The sequence below is a fragment of the Oncorhynchus gorbuscha genome, unplaced genomic scaffold, assembly GCF_021184085.1.
Source record: "Oncorhynchus gorbuscha isolate QuinsamMale2020 ecotype Even-year unplaced genomic scaffold, OgorEven_v1.0 Un_scaffold_579, whole genome shotgun sequence".
In the NCBI taxonomy this organism is placed as follows: domain Eukaryota; kingdom Metazoa; phylum Chordata; class Actinopteri; order Salmoniformes; family Salmonidae; genus Oncorhynchus; species Oncorhynchus gorbuscha.
In genome coordinates this window covers 467324-485833 of record NW_025745413.1, presented here as the reverse complement: position 1 = coordinate 485833, position 18510 = coordinate 467324, and the positions used below count along the sequence as shown (strand labels likewise).

General features: G+C 37.2%; 9 non-coding genes across 9 annotated transcripts; all 9 read left to right on the top strand.

Moving 5' to 3' along the window:
- The first annotated feature begins 1922 nt into the window (after positions 1-1922).
- On the top strand, positions 1923-1995 carry trnar-ucg. The gene has a single exon. It is a non-coding gene; the product is annotated as a tRNA-Arg (tRNA).
- A 1610-nt stretch (positions 1996-3605) lies between these two features.
- On the top strand, positions 3606-3678 carry trnar-ucg. The gene has a single exon. It is a non-coding gene; the product is annotated as a tRNA-Arg (tRNA).
- Positions 3679-6348: 2670 nt separating this feature from the next.
- trnar-ucg lies at positions 6349-6421 on the top strand. The gene has a single exon. It is a non-coding gene; the product is annotated as a tRNA-Arg (tRNA).
- A 3278-nt stretch (positions 6422-9699) lies between these two features.
- Positions 9700-9772, top strand: trnar-ucg. Its single transcript has one exon. It is a non-coding gene; the product is annotated as a tRNA-Arg (tRNA).
- A 1002-nt stretch (positions 9773-10774) lies between these two features.
- trnar-ucg lies at positions 10775-10847 on the top strand. The gene has a single exon. It is a non-coding gene; the product is annotated as a tRNA-Arg (tRNA).
- An 815-nt stretch (positions 10848-11662) lies between these two features.
- trnar-ucg lies at positions 11663-11735 on the top strand. Its single transcript has one exon. It is a non-coding gene; the product is annotated as a tRNA-Arg (tRNA).
- A 1187-nt stretch (positions 11736-12922) lies between these two features.
- On the top strand, positions 12923-12995 carry trnar-ucg. The gene has a single exon. It is a non-coding gene; the product is annotated as a tRNA-Arg (tRNA).
- Positions 12996-13894: 899 nt separating this feature from the next.
- Positions 13895-13967, top strand: trnar-ucg. The gene has a single exon. It is a non-coding gene; the product is annotated as a tRNA-Arg (tRNA).
- Positions 13968-17850: 3883 nt separating this feature from the next.
- Positions 17851-17923, top strand: trnaq-uug. Its single transcript has one exon. It is a non-coding gene; the product is annotated as a tRNA-Gln (tRNA).
- Positions 17924-18510: the final 587 nt, after the last annotated feature.

The window sequence follows — 18510 nt, the reverse complement described above, 5'->3', positions numbered from 1 at the left end:
TGTTATTCATCTTTAATAATTGCAAGGCCTGAGAATTATTGTGTCTGACTCTGCATCGCAAGATTGAGGGAAAAGGTCTCTTCTTACTTGTTAAATATCAGAAGATTGACAGGTTCACAACTTTGATGTCTACTGTTGCATAGCAAAGTCTGTATGATTGTTTTAATTTCATTAGCTCAGCAAATTTGAACATGTTTGCAATTTCCCTAAATAAGGCATTGGTCTTGTTGCTTTGAAAAGCTTGGACATTGTTGTTCAACTTTAATAATCTAAGACTGAAAGGCCTGAGAATTATTGTGTCTGAATCTGCATCGCAAGATTGAAGGAAAGAGTATCTTTGTACTTGTTAAAAATCCCTAGCTTTCCTCATTCGGACAGGTTCACAATTTGATGTCTATTGTTGCATAGCAAAGTCTCTATGATGTCAAATAGGTATGTATCACATAGACTGCGTGGCCTAATGGATAAGGCGTCTGACTTCGAATCAGAAGATTGAGGGTTGAGTCCCTTCGTGGTTGTTTAATTTCATTAGCTCAGCAAATTTGAACATGTTTGCAATTTCCTCAAATAAGGCATTGGTCTTGTTGCTTTGAAAAGCTTGGACATTGTTGTTCAACTTTAATAATCTAAGACTGAAAGGCCTGAGAAATATTGTGTCTGAATCTGCATCGCAAGATTGAAGGAAAGAGTATCTTTGTACTTGTTAAAATATCACTAGCTTTCCTCATTCGGACAGGTTCACAATTTGATGTCTATTGTTGCATAGCAAAGTCTCTATGATGTCAAATAGATGTAATATGGAGTAGAAGGTGTTGCCTCGTGGATAAGGCGTCTTACTTCAAAACAGAAAATTGAGGTTTTGAAGCATTTTCGTGGTCCTTAATGTCATTTGCAATTTCCCGAAATAAGGGAAATCTTGTTGCTTTGAAAAGCTAAGACATTGATTGTGTCTGACTTCTGCATCAAGATTGAGGGAAAAGTCCCTCTCTTGGTTACTTGTTAAATTCAAGCTTTCCTCATTCGCAGGTTCACAAAATTTGAACATAGCAAAGTCTGCAATTTCATTAGCTCAGCTAATTTGAACATGTTTGCAATTTCCCTAAATAAGGCATTGGTCTTGTTGCTTTGAAAAGCTTGGACATTGTTGTTCAACTTTAATAATCTAAGACTGAAAGGCCTGAGAATTATTGTGTCTGAATCTGCATCGCAAGATTGAAGGAAAGAGTATCTTTGTACTTGTTAAAAATCCCTAGCTTTCCTCATTCGGACAGGTTCACAATTTGATGTCTATTGTTGCATAGCAAAGTCTCTATGATGTCAAATAGGTATGTATCACATAGACTGCGTGGCCTAATGGATAAGGCGTCTGACTTCAAATCAGAAGATTGAGGGTTAGAGTCCCTTCGTGTGTTTAATTTCATTAGCTCAGCAAATTTGAACATATTTGCAATTTCCCAAATAAGACATTGGTCTTGTTGCTTTGAAAAGCTTGGACATTGTTGTTCAACTTTAATAATCTAAGACTGAAAGGCCTGAGAAATATTGTGTCCTGCATCGCAAGATTGAGGGAAAAGGTCTCTTTTACTTGTTAAATATCACTAGCTTTCCTCATTTGTTGCATAGCATTGTTGCTCAAATAAATAATTTCATTAATTTCTTAATTTGAACATGTTTGCAATTTCCCTAAATAAGGCATTGGTCTTGTTGCTTTGAAAAGCTTGGACATTGTTGTTCAACTTTAATAATCTAAGACTGAAAGGCCTGAGAATTATTGTGTCTGAATCTGCATCGCAAGATTGAAGGAAAGAGTATCTTTGTACTTGTTAAAAATCCCTAGCTTTCCTCATTCGGACAGGTCACAATTTGATGTCTATTGTTGCATAGCAAAGTCTCTATGATGTCAAATAGGTATGTATCACATAGACTGCGTGGCCTAATGGATAAGGCGTCTGACTTCGAATCAGAAGATTGAGGGTTCGAGTCCCTTCGTGGTTGTTTAATTTCATTAGCTCAGCAAATTTGAACATGTTTGCAATTTCCCTCAATAGGGCATTGATCTTGTTGCTTTGAAAAGCTTGGACATTGTTGTTCAACTTTAATAATCTAAGACTGAAAGGCCTGAGAATTATTGTGTCTGAATCTGCATCGCAAGATTGAAGGAAAGAGTATCTTTGTACTTGTTAAAAATCCCTAGCTTTCCTCATTCGGACAGGTTCACAATTTGATGTCTATTGTTGCATAGCAAAGTCTCTATGATGTCAAATAGGGATGTATCACATAGACTGCGTGGCCTAATGGATAAGGCGTCTGACTTCAAATCAGAAGATTGAGGGTTCGAGTCCCTTCGTGGTTGTTTAATTTCATTAGCTCAGCTAATTTGAACATAATTTGCAATTTCCCAAAATAAGACATTGGTCTTGTTGCTTTGAAAAGCTTGGACATTGTTGTTCAACTTTAATAATCTAAGACTAAAAGGCCTGAGAATTATTGTGTCTGAATCTGCATCGCAAGATTGAAGGAAAGAGTATCTTTGTACTTGTTAAAAATCCCTAGCTTTCCTCATTCGGACAGGTTCACAATTTGATGTCTATTGTTGCATAGCAAAGTCTCTATGATGTCAAATAGGGATGTAATCACATAGACTGCGTGGCCTAATGGATAAGGCGTCTGACTTCAAATCAGAAGATTGAGTATTCGAGTCCCTTCGTGGTTGTTTAATTTCATTAGCTCAGCAAATTTGAACATGTTTGCAATTTCCCTCAATAGGGCATTGATCTTGTTGCTTTGAAAAGCTTGGACATTGTTGTTCAACTTTAATAATCTAAGACTGAAAGGCCTGAGAATTATTGTGTCTGAATCTGCATCGCAAGATTGAAGGAAAGAGTATCTTTGTACTTGTTAAAAATCCCTAGCTTTCCTCATTCGGACAGGTTCACAATTTGATGTCTATTGTTGCATAGCAAAGTCTCTATGATGTCAAATAGGTATGTAATCACATAGACTGCGTGGCCTAATGGATAAGGCGTCTGACTTCAAATCAGAAGATTGAGGGTTTGAGTCCCTTCGTGGTTGTTTAATTTCATTAGCTCAGCAAATTTGAACATGTTTGCAATTTCCCGAAATAAGGGAAATCTTGTTAGCTTTGAAAAGCTAAGACATTGTTATTCATCTTTAATAATCTAAGACAAAGGCCTTTATTGTGTCTGATTCAGCATCGCAAGATTGAACATAGGTCTCTTCTTAAAATATCACTAGCTTTCCTCATTCGGACAGGTTCACAACTTTGATGTCTACTGTTGCAATGATGTCAAATAGGGTCGTTTAATTTCATTAGCTCAGCTAATTCGTACATGTTTGCAATTTCCCTAAATAAGGCATTGGTCTTGTTGCTTTGAAAAGCTTGGACATTGTTGTTCAACTTTAATAATCTAAGACTAAAAGGCCTGAGAATTATTGTGTCTGAATCTGCATCGCAAGATTGAAGGAAAGAGTATCTTTGTACTTGTTAAAAATCCCTAGCTTTCCTCATTCGGACAGGTTCACAATTTGATGTCTATTGTTGCATAGCAAAGTCTCTATGATGTCAAATAGGTATGTATCACATAGACTGCGTGGCCTAATGGATAAGGCGTCTGACTTCGAATCAGAAGATTGAGGGTTTGAGTCCCTTCGTGGTTGTTTAATTTCATTAGCTCAGCAAATTTGAACATGTTTGCAATTTCCCTCAATAGGGCATTGGTCTTGTTGCTTTGAAAAGCTTGGACATTGTTGTTCAACTTTAATAATCTAAGACTGAAAGGCCTGAGAAATATTGTGTCTGAATCTGCATCGCAAGATTGAAGGAAAGAGTATCTTTGTACTTGTTAAAAATCACTAGCTTTCCTCATTCGGACAGGTTCACAATTTGATGTCTATTGTTGCATAGCAAAGTCTCTATGATGTCAAATAGGGATGTATCACATAGACTGCGTGGCCTAATGGATAAGGCGTCTGACTTCAAATCAGAAGATTGAGGGTTTGAGTCCCTTCGTGGTCGTTTAATTTCATTAGCTCAGCAAATTTGAACATGTTTGCAATTTCCCTCAATAAGGGCATTGGTCTTGTTGCTTTGAAAAGCTTGGACATTGTTGTTCAACTTTAATAATCTAAGACTGAAAGGCCTGAGAATTATTGTGTCTGAATCTGCATCGCAAGATTGAAGGAAAGAGTATCTTTGTACTTGTTAAAAATCCCTAGCTTTCCTCATTCGGACAGGTTCACAATTTGATGTCTATTGTTGCATAGCAAAGTCTCTATGATGTCAAATAGGTATGTAATCACATAGACTGCGTGGCCTAATGGATAAGGCGTCTGACTTCAATCAGAAGATTGAGGGTTCGAGTCCCTTCGTGGTTGTTTAATTTCATTAGCTCAGCAAATTTGAACATGTTTGCAATTTCCTGAAATAAGGCATTGGTCTTGTTGCTTTGAAAAGCTTGGACATTGTTGTTCAACTTTAATAATCTAAGACTGAAAGGCCTGAGAATTTGTGTCTGAATCATGCATGCAAGATTGAAGGAAATAGTGTTGCTTTTACTTGTTAAAAATCACTTGCTTTCCTCATTCGGATCAGGTTCACAATTTGATGTCTATTGTTGCATAAGCAAAGTCTGAGAATTATGATGTCAAATCTGCATCGCAAGATTGAGGGAAAAGGAAGCTTGGCTTGTTAAATGGATACTAGTCTGACATTCGAAGGTTCAGAAGATTGATGTCTACTGTTGCATAGCAAAGTCTGTATGATTCAAATGGTCGTTTAATTTCATTAGCTCAGCTAATTTGAACATGTTTGCAATTTCCAAATAAGGCATTGATTGTTTGTTGCTTTGAAAAGCTTGGACATTGTTGTTCAACTTTAATAATCTAAGACTGAAAGGCCTGAGAATTATTGTGTCTGAATCTGCATCGCAAGATTGAAGGAAAGAGTATCTTTGTACTTGTTAAAAATCCCTAGCTTTCCTCATTCGGACAGGTTCACAATTTGATGTCTATTGTTGCTAAGCAGTTTGATGTCATATCAGAGAATATCAAGTAGATGTTGCCTCGTGGATAAGGTGTCTTACAAAAGAAAATTGAGGTTTTGAAGCATTTTCGTGGTCGTTTAATGTCATTAAATCAGCTAATATGGACATGTTTGCAATTTCCCGATGCTGTTGAAAAGCTAATGGATATCTTTAATAATTGCAAGGCCTGAGAATTATTGTGTCTGACTCTGCATCGCAAGATTGAGGGAAAAGGTCTCTTCTTACTTGTTAAATCAGAAGATTGAGATGTCTACTGTTTAGAGTCCCTTGATGTCAAATAGGGTCGTTTAATTTCATTAGCTCAGCTAATTTGAACATGTTTGCAATTTCCCTCAATAAGGCATTGGTCTTGTTGCTTTGAAAAGCTTGGACATTGTTGTTCAACTTTAATAATCTAAGACTGAAAGGCCTGAGAATTATTGTGTCTGAATCTGCATCGCAAGATTGAAGGAAAGAGTATCTTTGTACTTGTTAAAAATCCCTAGCTTTCCTCATTCGGACAGGTTCACAATTTGATGTCTATTGTTGCATAGCAAAGTCTCTATGATGTCAAATAGGTATGTATCACATAGACTGCGTGCCTAATGGATAAGGCGTCTGACTTCAATCAGAAGATTGAGGGTTTGAGTCCCTTCGTGGTTGTTTAATTTCATTAGCTCAGCAAATTTGAACATGTTTGCAATTTCCCTCAATAAGACATTGGTCTTGTTGCTTTGAAAAGCTTGGACATTGTTGTTCAACTTTAATAATCTAAGACTGAAAGGCCTGAGAAATATTGTGTCTGAATCTGCATCGCAAGATTGAAGGAAAGAGTATCTTTGTACTTGTTAAAAATCCCTAGCTTTCCTCATTCGGACAGGTTCACAATTTGATGTCTATTGTTGCATAGCAAAGTCTCTATGATGTCAAATAGGGATGTATCACATAGACTGCGTGGCCTAATGGATAAGGCGTCTGACTTCAAATCAGAAGATTGAGTATTCGAGTCCCTTCGTGGTTGTTTAATTTCATTAGCTCAGCAAATTTGAACATGTTTGCAATTTCCCTCAATAGGGCATTGGTCTTGTTGCTTTGAAAAGCTTGGACATTGTTGTTCAACTTTAATAATCTAAGACTGAAAGGCCTGAGAATTATTGTGTCTGAATCTGCATCGCAAGATTGAAGGAAAGAGTATCTTTGTACTTGTTAAAAATCCCTAGCTTTCCTCATTCGGACAGGTTCACAATTTGATGTCTATTGTTGCATAGCAAAGTCTCTATGATGTCAAATAGGTATGTATCACATAGACTGCGTGGCCTAATGGATAAGGCGTCTGACTTCGAATCAGAAGATTGAGGGTTTGAGTCCCTTCGTGGTTGTTTAATTTCATTAGCTCAGCAAATTTGAACATGTTTGCAATTTCCCTCAATAAGGCATTGGTCTTTGTTGCTTTGAAAAGCTTGGACATTGTTGTTCAACTTTAATAATCTAAGACTAAAAGTCCTGAAAAGGCCTGATTAGAAATATTGTGTCTGAATCTGATGTCATATCAGAGATTGAGTAGAAGGTGTTGCCTCGGGTGTCTTACTTGAAAATCACTAGCTTTCCTCATTTTCGGACAGGTTCACAATTTCATGTCTATTGTTGCAAGCAAATCTTGTTGATTTGAAATAGCTGTTATTCATCTTTAATAATTGCAAGGCCTGAGAATTATTGTGTCTGACTCTGCATCAGCAAGATTGAGGGAAAAGGTCTTTGTTAAATATCCTAGCTTTCCTCATTCGGACAGGTTCACAACTTTGATGTCTACTGTTGCATAGCAAAGTCTGTATGATTCAAATAGGGTCGTTTAATTTCATTAGCTCAGCTAATTGGACATGTTTGCAATTTCCCTAAATAAGGCATTGATTGGTCTTGTTGCTTTGAAAAGCTTGGACATTGTTGTTCAACTTTAATAATCTAAGACTGCAAAGGCCTGAGAATTATTGTGTCTGAATCTGCATCGCAAGATTGAAGGAAAGAGTATCTTTGTACTTGTTAAAAATCCCTAGCTTTCCTCATTCGGACAGGTTCACAATTTGATGTCTATTGTTGCATAGCAAAGTCTCTATGATGTCAAATAGGTATGTATCACATAGACTGCGTGGCCTAATGGATAAGGCGTCTGACTTCAATCAGAAGATTGAGGGTTTGAGTCCCTTCGTGGTTGTTTAATTTCATTAGCTCAGCAAATTTGAACATGTTTGCAATTTCCTCAATAAGGGCATTGGTCTTGTTGCTTTGAAAAGCTTGGACATTGTTGTTCAACTTTAATAATCTAAGACTGAAAGGCCTGAGAAATATTGTGTCTGAATCTGCATCGCAAGATTGAAGGAAATAGTATCTTTGTACTTGTTAAAAATCACTAGCTTTCCTCATTCGGACAGGTTCACAATTTGATGTCTATTGTTGCATAGCAAAGTCTCTATGATGTCAAATAGGGATGTATCACATAGACTGCGTGGCCTAATGGATAAGGCGTCGACTTCACTTCAAATCAGAAGATTGAGTATTTGAGTCCCTTCGTGGTTGTTTAATTTCATTAGCTCAGCAAATTTGAACATGTTTGCAATTTCCCTCAATAGGGCATTGATCTTGTTGCTTTGAAAAGCTTGGACATTGTTGTTCAACTTTAATAATCTAAGACTGAAAGGCCTGAGAATTATTGTGTCTGAATCTGCATCGCAAGATTGAAGGAAAGAGTATCTTTGTACTTGTTAAAAATCCCTAGCTTTCCTCATTCGGACAGGTTCACAATTTGATGTCTATTGTTGCATAGCAAAGTCTCTATGATGTCAAATAGGTATGTATCACATAGACTGCGTGGCCTAATGGATAAGGCGTCTGACTTCAAATCAGAAGATTGAGTATTCGAGTCCCTTCGTGGTTGTTTAATTTCATTAGCTCAGCAAATTTGAACATGTTTGCAATTTCCCTCAATAATAGGGCATTGATCTTGTTGCTTTGAAAAGCTTGGACATTGTTGTTCACTTTAATAATCTAAGACTAAAAGGCCTGAGAATTATTGTGTCTGAATCTGCATCGCAAGATTGAAGGAAAGAGTATCTTTGTACTTGTTAAAAATCCCTAGCTTTCCTCATTCGGACAGGTTCACAATTTGATGTCTATTGTTGCATAGCAAAGTCTCTATGATGTCAAATAGGGATGTATCACATAGACTGCGTGGCCTAATGGATAAGGCGTCTGACTTCAAATCAGAAGATTGAGTATTTGAGTCCCTTCGTGGTTGTTTAATTTCATTAGCTCAGCAAATTTGAACATGTTTGCAATTTCCCTCAATAGGGCATTGATATTGTTGCTTTGAAAAGCTTGGACATTGTTGTTCAACTTTAATAATCTAAGACTGAAAGGCCTGAGAATTATTGTGTCTGAATCTGCATCGCAAGATTGAAGGAAAGAGTATCTTTGTACTTGTTAAAAATCCCTAGCTTTCCTCATTCGGACAGGTTCACAATTTGATGTCTATTGTTGCATAGCAAAGTCTCTATGATGTCAAATAGGTATGTATCACATAGACTGCGTGGCCTAATGGATAAGGCGTCTGACTTCAAATCAGAAGATTGAGGGTTTGAGTCCCTTCGTGGTCGTTTAATTTCATTAGCTCAGCAAATTTGAACATGTTTGCAATTTCCCTCAAATAAGGCATTGATCTTGTTGCTTTGAAAAGCTTGGACATTGTTGTTCAACTTTAATAATCTAAGACTGAAAGGCCTGAGAATTATTGTGTCTGAATCTGCATCGCAAGATTGAAGGAAAGAGTATCTTTGTACTTGTTAAAAATCCCTAGCTTTCCTCATTCGGACAGGTTCACAATTTGATGTCTATTGTTGCATAGCAAAGTCTCTATGATGTCAAATAGGTATGTATCACATAGACTGCGTGGCCTAATGGATAAGGCGTCTGACTTCAAATCAGAAGATTGAGGGTTTGAGTCCCTTCGTGGTCGTTTAATTTCATTAGCTCAGCTCAGCAAATTTGAACATGTTTGCAATTTCCCTCAAATAGGGCATTGATCTTGTTGCTTTGAAAAGCTTGGACATTGTTGTTCAACTTTAATAATCTAAGACTGAAAGGCCTGAGAAATATTGTGTCTGAATCTGCATTGCAAGATTGAAAGGAAAGAGTATCTTTGTACTTGTTAAAAATCCCTAGCTTTCCTCATTCGGACAGGTTCACAATTTGATGTCTATTGTTGCATAGCAAAGTCTCTATGATGTCAAATAGGTATGTATCACATAGACTGCGTGGCCTAATGGATAAGGCGTCTGACTTCAATCAGAAGATTGAGGGTTTGAGTCCCTTCGTGGTTGTTTAATTTCATTAGCTCAGCAAATTTGAACATGTTTGCAATTTCCCTCAAATAAGGCATTGATCTTGTTGCTTTGAAAAGCTTGGACATTGTTGTTCAACTTTAATAATCTAAGACTGAAAGGCCTGAGAATTATTGTGTCTGAATCTGCATCGCAAGATTGAAGGAAAGAGTATCTTTGTACTTGTTAAAAATCCCTAGCTTTCCTCATTCGGACAGGTTCACAATTTGATGTCTATTGTTGCATAGCAAAGTCTCTATGATGTCAAATAGGTATGTAATCACATAGACTGCGTGGCCTAATGGATAAGGCGTCTGACTTCGAATCAGAAGATTGAGGGTTTGAGTCCCTTCGTGGTTGTTTAATTTCATTAGCTCAGCTAATTTGAACATGTTTGCAATTTCCCTCAATAAGGCATTGGTCTTGTTGCTTTGAAAAGCTTGGACATTGTTGTTCAACTTTAATAATCTAAGACTGAAAGGCCTGAGAATTATTGTGTCTGAATCTGCATCGCAAGATTGAAGGAAAGAGTATCTTTGTACTTGTTAAAAATCCCTAGCTTTCCTCATTCGGACAGGTTCACAATTTGATGTCTATTGTTGCATAGCAAAGTCTCTATGATGTCAAATAGGTATGTATCACATAGACTGCGTGGCCTAATGGATAAGGCGTCTGACTTCAAATCAGAAGATTGAGGGTTTGAGTCCCTTCGTGGTTGTTTAATTTCATTAGCTCAGCAAATTTGAACATGTTTGCAATTTCCCTCAATAGGGCATTGGTCTTGTTGCTTTGAAAAGCTTGGACATTGTTGTTCAACTTTAATAATCTAAGACTGAAAGGCCTGAGAATTATTGTGTCTGAATCTGCATCGCAAGATTGAAGGAAAGAGTATCTTTGTACTTGTTAAAAATCCCTAGCTTTCCTCATTCGGACAGGTTCACAATTTGATGTCTATTGTTGCATAGCAAAGTCTCTATGATGTCAAATAGGGATGTATCACATAGACTGCGTGGCCTAATGGATAAGGCGTCTGACTTCAAATCAGAAGATTGAGGGTTTGAGTCCCTTCGTGGTTGTTTAATTTCATTAGCTCAGCAAATTTGAACATGTTTGCAATTTCCCTCAATAAGGCATTGGTCTTGTTGCTTTGAAAAGCTTGGACATTGTTGTTCAACTTTAATAATCTAAGACTAAAAAGGCCTGAGAATTATTGTGTCTGAATCTGCATCGCAAGATTGAAGGAAAGAGTATCTTTGTACTTGTTAAAAATCCCTAGCTTTCCTCATTCGGACAGGTTCACAATTTGATGTCTATTGTTGCATAGCAAAGTCTCTATGATGTCAAATAGGTATGTATCACATAGACTGCGTGGCCTAATGGATAAGGCGTCTGACTTCGAATCAGAAGATTGAGGGTTCGAGTCCCTTCGTGGTTGTTTAATTTCATTAGCTCAGCAAATTTGAACATGTTTGCAATTTCCTGAAATAAGACATTGGTCGTGTTGCTTTGAAAAGCTTGGACATTGTTGTTCAACTTTAATAATCTAAGACTGAAAGGCCTGAGAAATATTGTGTCTGATTCTGCATCGCAAGATTGAGGGACATAGTCTTTACGTACTTGTAAAATATCACTAGCTTTCCTCATTCGGATAGGTTCACAATTTTGATGTCTATTGTTGCTAAGCATGTCTGTTTGATGTCATATCAGAGAATATGGAGTAGAAGGTGTTGCCTCTGGATGATGTCAGAAAATTGAGGTTTTGAAGCATTTTCGTAATGTCATTAAATCAGCTAATATGGACATGTTTGCAATTTCCCAGTGGGAAATCTTGTTGCTTTGAAAAGCTAAGACATTGTTATTCATCTTTAATAATTGGCCTGTCTTGTGTCTGACTTCAAAGATTGAGAAGATTGTTAGCTTTCCTCATTCGAAGTTCACAATTTGATGTCTACTGTTTAGCATTTCATTAGCTCAAATAGCAAATTAGCTCAGAACATGTTTGCAATTTCCCTAAATAAGGCATTGGTCTTGTTGCTTTGAAAAGCTTGGACATTGTTGTTCAACTTTAATAATCTAAGACTGAAAGGCCTGAGAATTATTGTGTCTGAATCTGCATCGCAAGATTGAAGGAAAGAGTATCTTTGTACTTGTTAAAAATCCCTAGCTTTCCTCATTCGGACAGGTTCACAATTTGATGTCTATTGTTGCATAGCAAAGTCTCTATGATGTCAAATAGGGATGTATCACATAGACTGCGTGGCCTAATGGATAAGGTGTCTGACTTCGAATCAGAAGATTGAGGGTTTGAGTCCCTTCGTGGTTGTTTAATTTCATTAGCTCAGCAAATTTGAACATTTTTGCAATTTCCCGAAATAAGGCGTTGGTCTTGTTACTTTGAAAAGCTTGGACATTTTTGTTCAACTTTAATAATCTAAGACTGAAAGGCCTGAAACAATTGTGTCTGAAAAACTCCCTAGCATAACTTGTATTGTTGGCCAGTCCTACTTGTAAAAATCACTGCTTTCCTCATTCAGACAGGTTCAAATTTCATGTCTATTGTTGCAAATAAAAGTCTCTATGATGTCAAATAGGTGGAGAATCATAGAGCTCATGTCAAGGCCTGATGGATAAGGCGTCTGAATTCTGAATCAGAAGATTGAGGGAAAGAGTCCTCTTCTGTACTTGTTTAAAAATCACAGCTTTCCTCATTCGATGTTCAAATTTCATAAATGAAGCATTTGAATAATAGAGAAAGTTGAAACTGGAGCATTGAGCATGGCCAATAATCCTCATGTCAGGTCTGGGACATGGTTGGGCCCAGGCCAGTTGAAACTGTGGGGACAGCAAGGAGTCATCATGTCAGGTGTCCTAGGGCTTCCTCCGAAAAGCTTGGACATTTTGTTCATCAATAATCTAAGAAACTGAAAGGCCTGGAAATATTGGAGTCTGAATCAGGAGGGTCAAGATTGATCCGAGGAAAGAGTACACTTTGTACTTGTTAAAAATAACACTAGCTTTCCTCATTGGACATTGGTTCACAATAATTGATGTCTATTTGTTGAATCAAGATTGAGCAAAGTCTCTTTGTCAAAAAATCCCTAGCTTTCCTCATTCGGAAAGGTTCACAATTTGTAATAGTAATGACATAGACTGCGTGCGTGCCTAATGGATAAGGCGTCTGACTTCAAATCAGAAGATTGAGGATTCAAGTCCCTTCGTGGTTGTTTAATTTCATTAGCTCAGCAAATTTGAACATGTTTGCAATTTCCCTCAAATAAGGCATTGGTCTTGTTGCTTTGAAAAGCTTGGACATTGTTGTTCAACTTTAATAATCTAAGACTGAAAGGCCTGAGAATTATTGTGTCTGAATCTGCATCGCAAGATTGAAGGAAAGAGTATCTTTGTACTTGTTAAAAATCCCTAGCTTTCCTCATTCGGACAGGTTCACAATTTGATGTCTATTGTTGCATAGCAAAGTCTCTATGATGTCAAATAGGTATGTATCACATAGACTGCGTGGCCTAATGGATAAGGCGTCTGACTTCGAATCAGAAGATTGAGGGTTTGAGTCCCTTCGTGGTTGTTTAATTTCATTAGCTCAGCAAATTTGAACATGTTTGCAATTTCCTCAAATAAGGCATTGGTCTTGTTGCTTTGAAAAGCTTGGACATTGTTGTTCAACTTTAATAATCTAAGACTGAAAGGCCTGAGAAATATTGTGTCTGATTCTGCATCGCAAGATTGAGGGACATAGTCTTTACGTACTTGTAAAAATCACTAGCTTTCCTCATTCGGATATGTTCACAATTTTGATGTCTATTGTTGCTAAGCATGTCTGTTTGATGTCATATCAGAGAATATGGAGTAGAAGGTGTTGCCTCGTGGATAAGGCGTCTTACTTCGAAACAGAAAATTGAGGTTTTGAAGCATTTTCTGAATGTCATTAAATCAGCTAATATGGACATGTTTGCAATTTCCCGAAATAAGGGAAATCTTGTTGCTTTGAAAAGCTAAGACATTGTTATTCATCTTTAATAATTGCAAGGCCTGAGAATTATTGTGTCTGACTCTGCATCGCAAGATTGAGGGAAAAGGTCTCTTCTTACTTGTTAAATATCACTAGCTTTCCTCATTCGGACAGGTTCACAACTTTGATGTCTACTGTTGCATAGCAAAGTCTGTATGATGTCAAATAGGGTCGTTTAATTTCATTAGCTCAGCTAATTTGAACATGTTTGCAATTTCCCTAAATAAGGCATTGGTCTTGTTGCTTTGAAAAGCTTGGACATTGTTGTTCAACTTTAATAATCTAAGACTGAAAGGCCTGAGAAATATTGTGTCTGAATCTGCATCGCAAGATTGAAGGAAAGTCTTTGTACTTGTTAAAATCACTAGCTTTCCTCATTCGGACAGGTTCACAATTTGATGTCTATTGTTGCATAGCAAAGTCTCTATGATGTCAAATAGGTATGTAATCACATAGACTGCGTGGCCTAATGGATAAGGCGTCTGACTTCGAATCAGAAGATTGAGGGTTCGAGTCCCTTCGTGGTTGTTTAATTTCATTAGCTCAGCAAATTTGAACATGTTTGCAATTTCCTCAAATAAGGCATTGGTCTTGTTGCTTTGAAAAGCTTGGACATTGTTGTTCAACTTTAATAATCTAAGACTGAAAGGCCTGAGAATTATTGTGTCTGAATCTGCATCGCAAGATTGAAGGAAAGAGTATCTTTGTACTTGTTAAAAATCCCTAGCTTTCCTCATTCGGACAGGTTCACAATTTGATGTCTATTGTTGCATAGCAAAGTCTCTATGATGTCAAATAGGGATGTATCACATAGACTGCGTGGCCTAATGGATAAGGCGTCTGACTTCAAATCAGAAGATTGAGGGTTCGAGTCCCTTCGTGGTCGTTTAATTTCATTAGCTCAGCTAATTTGAACATGTTTGCAATTTCCCTCAATAGGGCATTGATCTTGTTGCTTTGAAAAGCTTGGACATTGTTGTTCAACTTTAATAATCTAAGACTGAAAGGCCTGAGAAATATTGTGTCTGAATCTGCATTGCAAGATTGAAGGAAAGAGTATCTTTGTACTTGTTAAAAATCCCTAGCTTTCCTCATTCGGACAGGTTCACGATGTCTATTGTTGCTAAGCAACGTCTGTTTGATGTCATATCAGAGAATATGGAGTAGAAGGTTTGCCTCGTGGATAAGGCGTCTTACTTCGCAAAAATTGAGGTTTTGAAGCATTTTCGATGTCAAATAATGTCATTAAATCAGCTAATATGGACATGTTTGCAATTTCCCGAAATGGATAAAAGCTAAGACATTGTTATTCATCTTTAATAATTGCAAGGCCTTCAATTATCAGCAAAGATTGAGGGAAAAGGTTCTTCTTACTTGTTAAATATCACTTTTCCTCATTCGGACAGGTTTAATTTGATCATTAGCAAAGTCAGCAAATAGGGTGAACATGTTAATTCGCAATTTCCCTAAATAAGGCATTGGTCTTGTTGCTTTGAAAAGCTTGGACATTGTTGTTCAACTTTAATAATCTAAGACTGCAAGGCCTGAGAATTATTGTGTCTGAATCTGCATCGCAAGATTGAAGGAAAGAGTATCTTTGTACTTGTTAAAAATCCCTAGCTTTCCTCATTCGGACAGGTTCACAATTTGATGTCTATTGTTGCATAGCAAAGTCTCTATGATGTCAAATAGGGATGTATCACATAGACTGCGTGGCCTAATGGATAAGGCGTCTGACTTCAAATCAGAAGATTGAGGGTTTGAGTCCCTTCGTGGTTGTTTAATTTCATTAGCTCAGCAAATTTGAACATGTTTGCAATTTCCCGAAATAAGACATTGGTCTTGTTGCTTTGAAAAGCTTGGACATTGTTGTTCAACTTTAATAATCTAAGACTGAAAGGCCTGAGAAATATTGTGTCTGAATCTGCATCGCAAGATTGAGGGACATAGTCTTTAGGTACTTGTAAAATATCACTAGCTTTCCTCATTCGGACAGGTTCACAATTTGATGTCTATTGTTGCATAGCAAAGTCTCTATGATGTCAAATAGGTATGTATCACATAGACTGCGTGGCCTAATGGATAAGGCGTCTGACTTCAAATCAGAAGATTGAGGGTTTTCGAGTCCCTTCGTGGTTGTTTAATTTCATTAGCTCAGCAAATTTGAACATGTTTGCAATTTCCCTCAAAATAAGGGCATTGGTCTTGTTGCTTTGAAAAGCTTGGACATTGTTGTTCAACTTTAATAATCTAAGACTAAAGGCCTGAGAATTATTGTGTCTGAATCTGCATCGCAAGATTGAAGGAAAGAGTATCTTTGTACTTGTTAAAAATCCCTAGCTTTCCTCATTCGGACAGGTTCACAATTTGATGTCTATTGTTGCATAGCAAAGTCTCTATGATGTCAAATAGGGATGTATCACATAGACTGCGTGGCCTAATGGATAAGGCGTCTGACTTCAAATCAGAAGATTGAGGGTTTCGAGTCCCTTCGTGGTTGTTTAATTTCATTAGCTCAGCAAATTTGAACATGTTTGCAATTTCCCTCAATAATAGGGCATTGATCTTGTTGCTTTGAAAAGCTTGGACATTGTTGTTCAACTTTAATAATCTAAGACTAAAAGGCCTGAGAATTATTGTGTCTGAATCTGCATCGCAAGATTGAAGGAAAGAGTATCTTTGTACTTGTTAAAAATCCCTAGCTTTCCTCATTCGGACAGGTTCACAATTTGATGTCTATTGTTGCATAGCAAAGTCTCTATGATGTCAAATAGGTATGTATCACATAGACTGCGTGGCCTAATGGATAAGGCGTCTGACTTCAAAATCAGAAGATTGAGGGTTTGAGTCCCTTCGTGGTTGTTTAATTTCATTAGCTCAGCAAATTTGAACATGTTTGCAATTTCCCTCAAATAAGGCATTGATCTTGTTGCTTTGAAAAGCTTGGACATTGTTGTTCAACTTTAATAATCTAAGACTGAAAGGCCTGAGAAATATTGTGTCTGAATCTGCATCGCAAGATTGAAGAAAGAGTATCTTTGTACTTGTTAAAAATCACTAGCTTTCCTCATTCGGACAGGTTCACAATTTGATGTCTATTGTTGCTAAGCAAAGTCTGTTTGATGTCAATCAGAGAATATGGAGTAGAAGGTGTTGCCTCGTGGATAAGGCGTCTTACTTTGAAACAGAAAATTGAGGTTTTGAAGCATTTTCGTGGTCGTTTAATGTCATTAAATCAGCTAATATGGACATGTTTGCAATTTCCCGAAATAAGGCAATCTTGTTGCTTTGAAAAGCTAAGACATTGTTATTCATCTTTAATAATTGCAAGGCCTGAGAATCTGACTCTGCATCGCAAGATTGAAGGAAAAGGTCTCTTTAACTTGTTAAATATCACTAGCTTTCCTCATTCGGACAGGTTCACAACTTTGATGTCTACATAGCAAAGTCTCAATTTCCCTAAATAAGGCATTGGTCTTGTTGCTTTGAAAAGCTTGGACATTGTTGTTCAACTTTAATAATCTAAGACTGCAAGGCCTGAGAATTATTGTGTCTGAATCTGCATCGCAAGATTGAAGGAAAGAGTATCTTTGTACTTGTTAAAAATCCCTAGCTTTCCTCATTCGGACAGGTTCACAATTTGATGTCTATTGTTGCATAGCAAAGTCTCTATGATGTCAAATAGGTATGTATCACATAGACTGCGTGGCCTAATGGATAAGGCGTCTGACTTCAAATCAGAAGATTGAGGGTTGAGTCCCTTCGTGGTTGTTTAATTTCATTAGCTCAGCAAATTTGAACATATGTTTGCAATTTCCCTGAAATAAGACATTGGTCTTGTTGCTTTGAAAAGCTTGGACATTGTTGTTCAACTTTAATAATCTAAGACTGAAAGGCCTGAGAAATATTGTGTCTGAATCTGCATCGCAAGATTGAAGGAAATAGTCTTTGTACTTGTTAAAAATCGCTTTCCTCATTCGGACAGGTTCACAATTTGATGTCTATTGTTGCATAGCAAAGTCTCTATGATGTCAAATAGGGATGTAATCACATAGACTGCGTGGCCTAATGGATAAGGCGTCTGACTTCAAATCAGAAGATTGAGTATTCGAGTCCCTTCGTGGTTGTTTAATTTCATTAGCTCAGCAAATTTGAACATGTTTGCAATTTCCCTCAATAAGGCATTGGTCTTGTTGCTTTGAAAAGCTTGGACATTGTTGTTCAACTTTAATAATCTAAGACTGAAGGCCTGAGAATTATTGTGTCTGAATCTGCATCGCAAGATTGAAGGAAAGAGTATCTTTGTACTTGTTAAAAATCCCTAGCTTTCCTCATTCGGACAGGTTCACAATTTGATGTCTATTGTTGCATAGCAAAGTCTCTATGATGTCAAATAGGTATGTATCACATAGACTGCGTGGCCTAATGGATAAGGCGTCTGACTTTGAATCAGAAGATTGAGGGTTTGAGTCCCTTCGTGGTTGTTTAATTTCATTAGCTCAGCAAATTTGAACATGTTTGCAATTTCCTGAAATAAGACATTGGTCGTGTTGCTTTGAAAAGCTTGGACATTGTTGTTCAACTTTAATAATCTAAGACTGAAAGGCCTGAGAAATATTGTGTCTGAATCTGCATCGCAAGATTGAAGGAAAGAGTATCTTTGTACTTGTTAAAAATCACTAGCTTTCCTCATTCGGACAGGTTCACAATTTGATGTCTATTGTTGCATAGCAAAGTCTCTATGATGTCAAATAGGGATGTAATCACATAGACTGCGTGGCCTAATGGATAAGGCGTCTGACTTCAAATCAGAAGATTGAGTATTCGAGTCCCTTCGTGGTTGTTTAATTTCATTAGCTCAGCAAATTTGAACATGTTTGCAATTTCCCTCAATAAGGCATTGATCTTGTTGCTTTGAAAAGCTTGGACATTGTTGTTCAACTTTAATAATCTAAGACTAAAAGGCCTGAGAATTATTGTGTCTGAATCTGCATCGCAAGATTGAAGGAAAGAGTATCTTTGTACTTGTTAAAAATCCCTAGCTTTCCTCATTCGGACAGGTTCACAATTT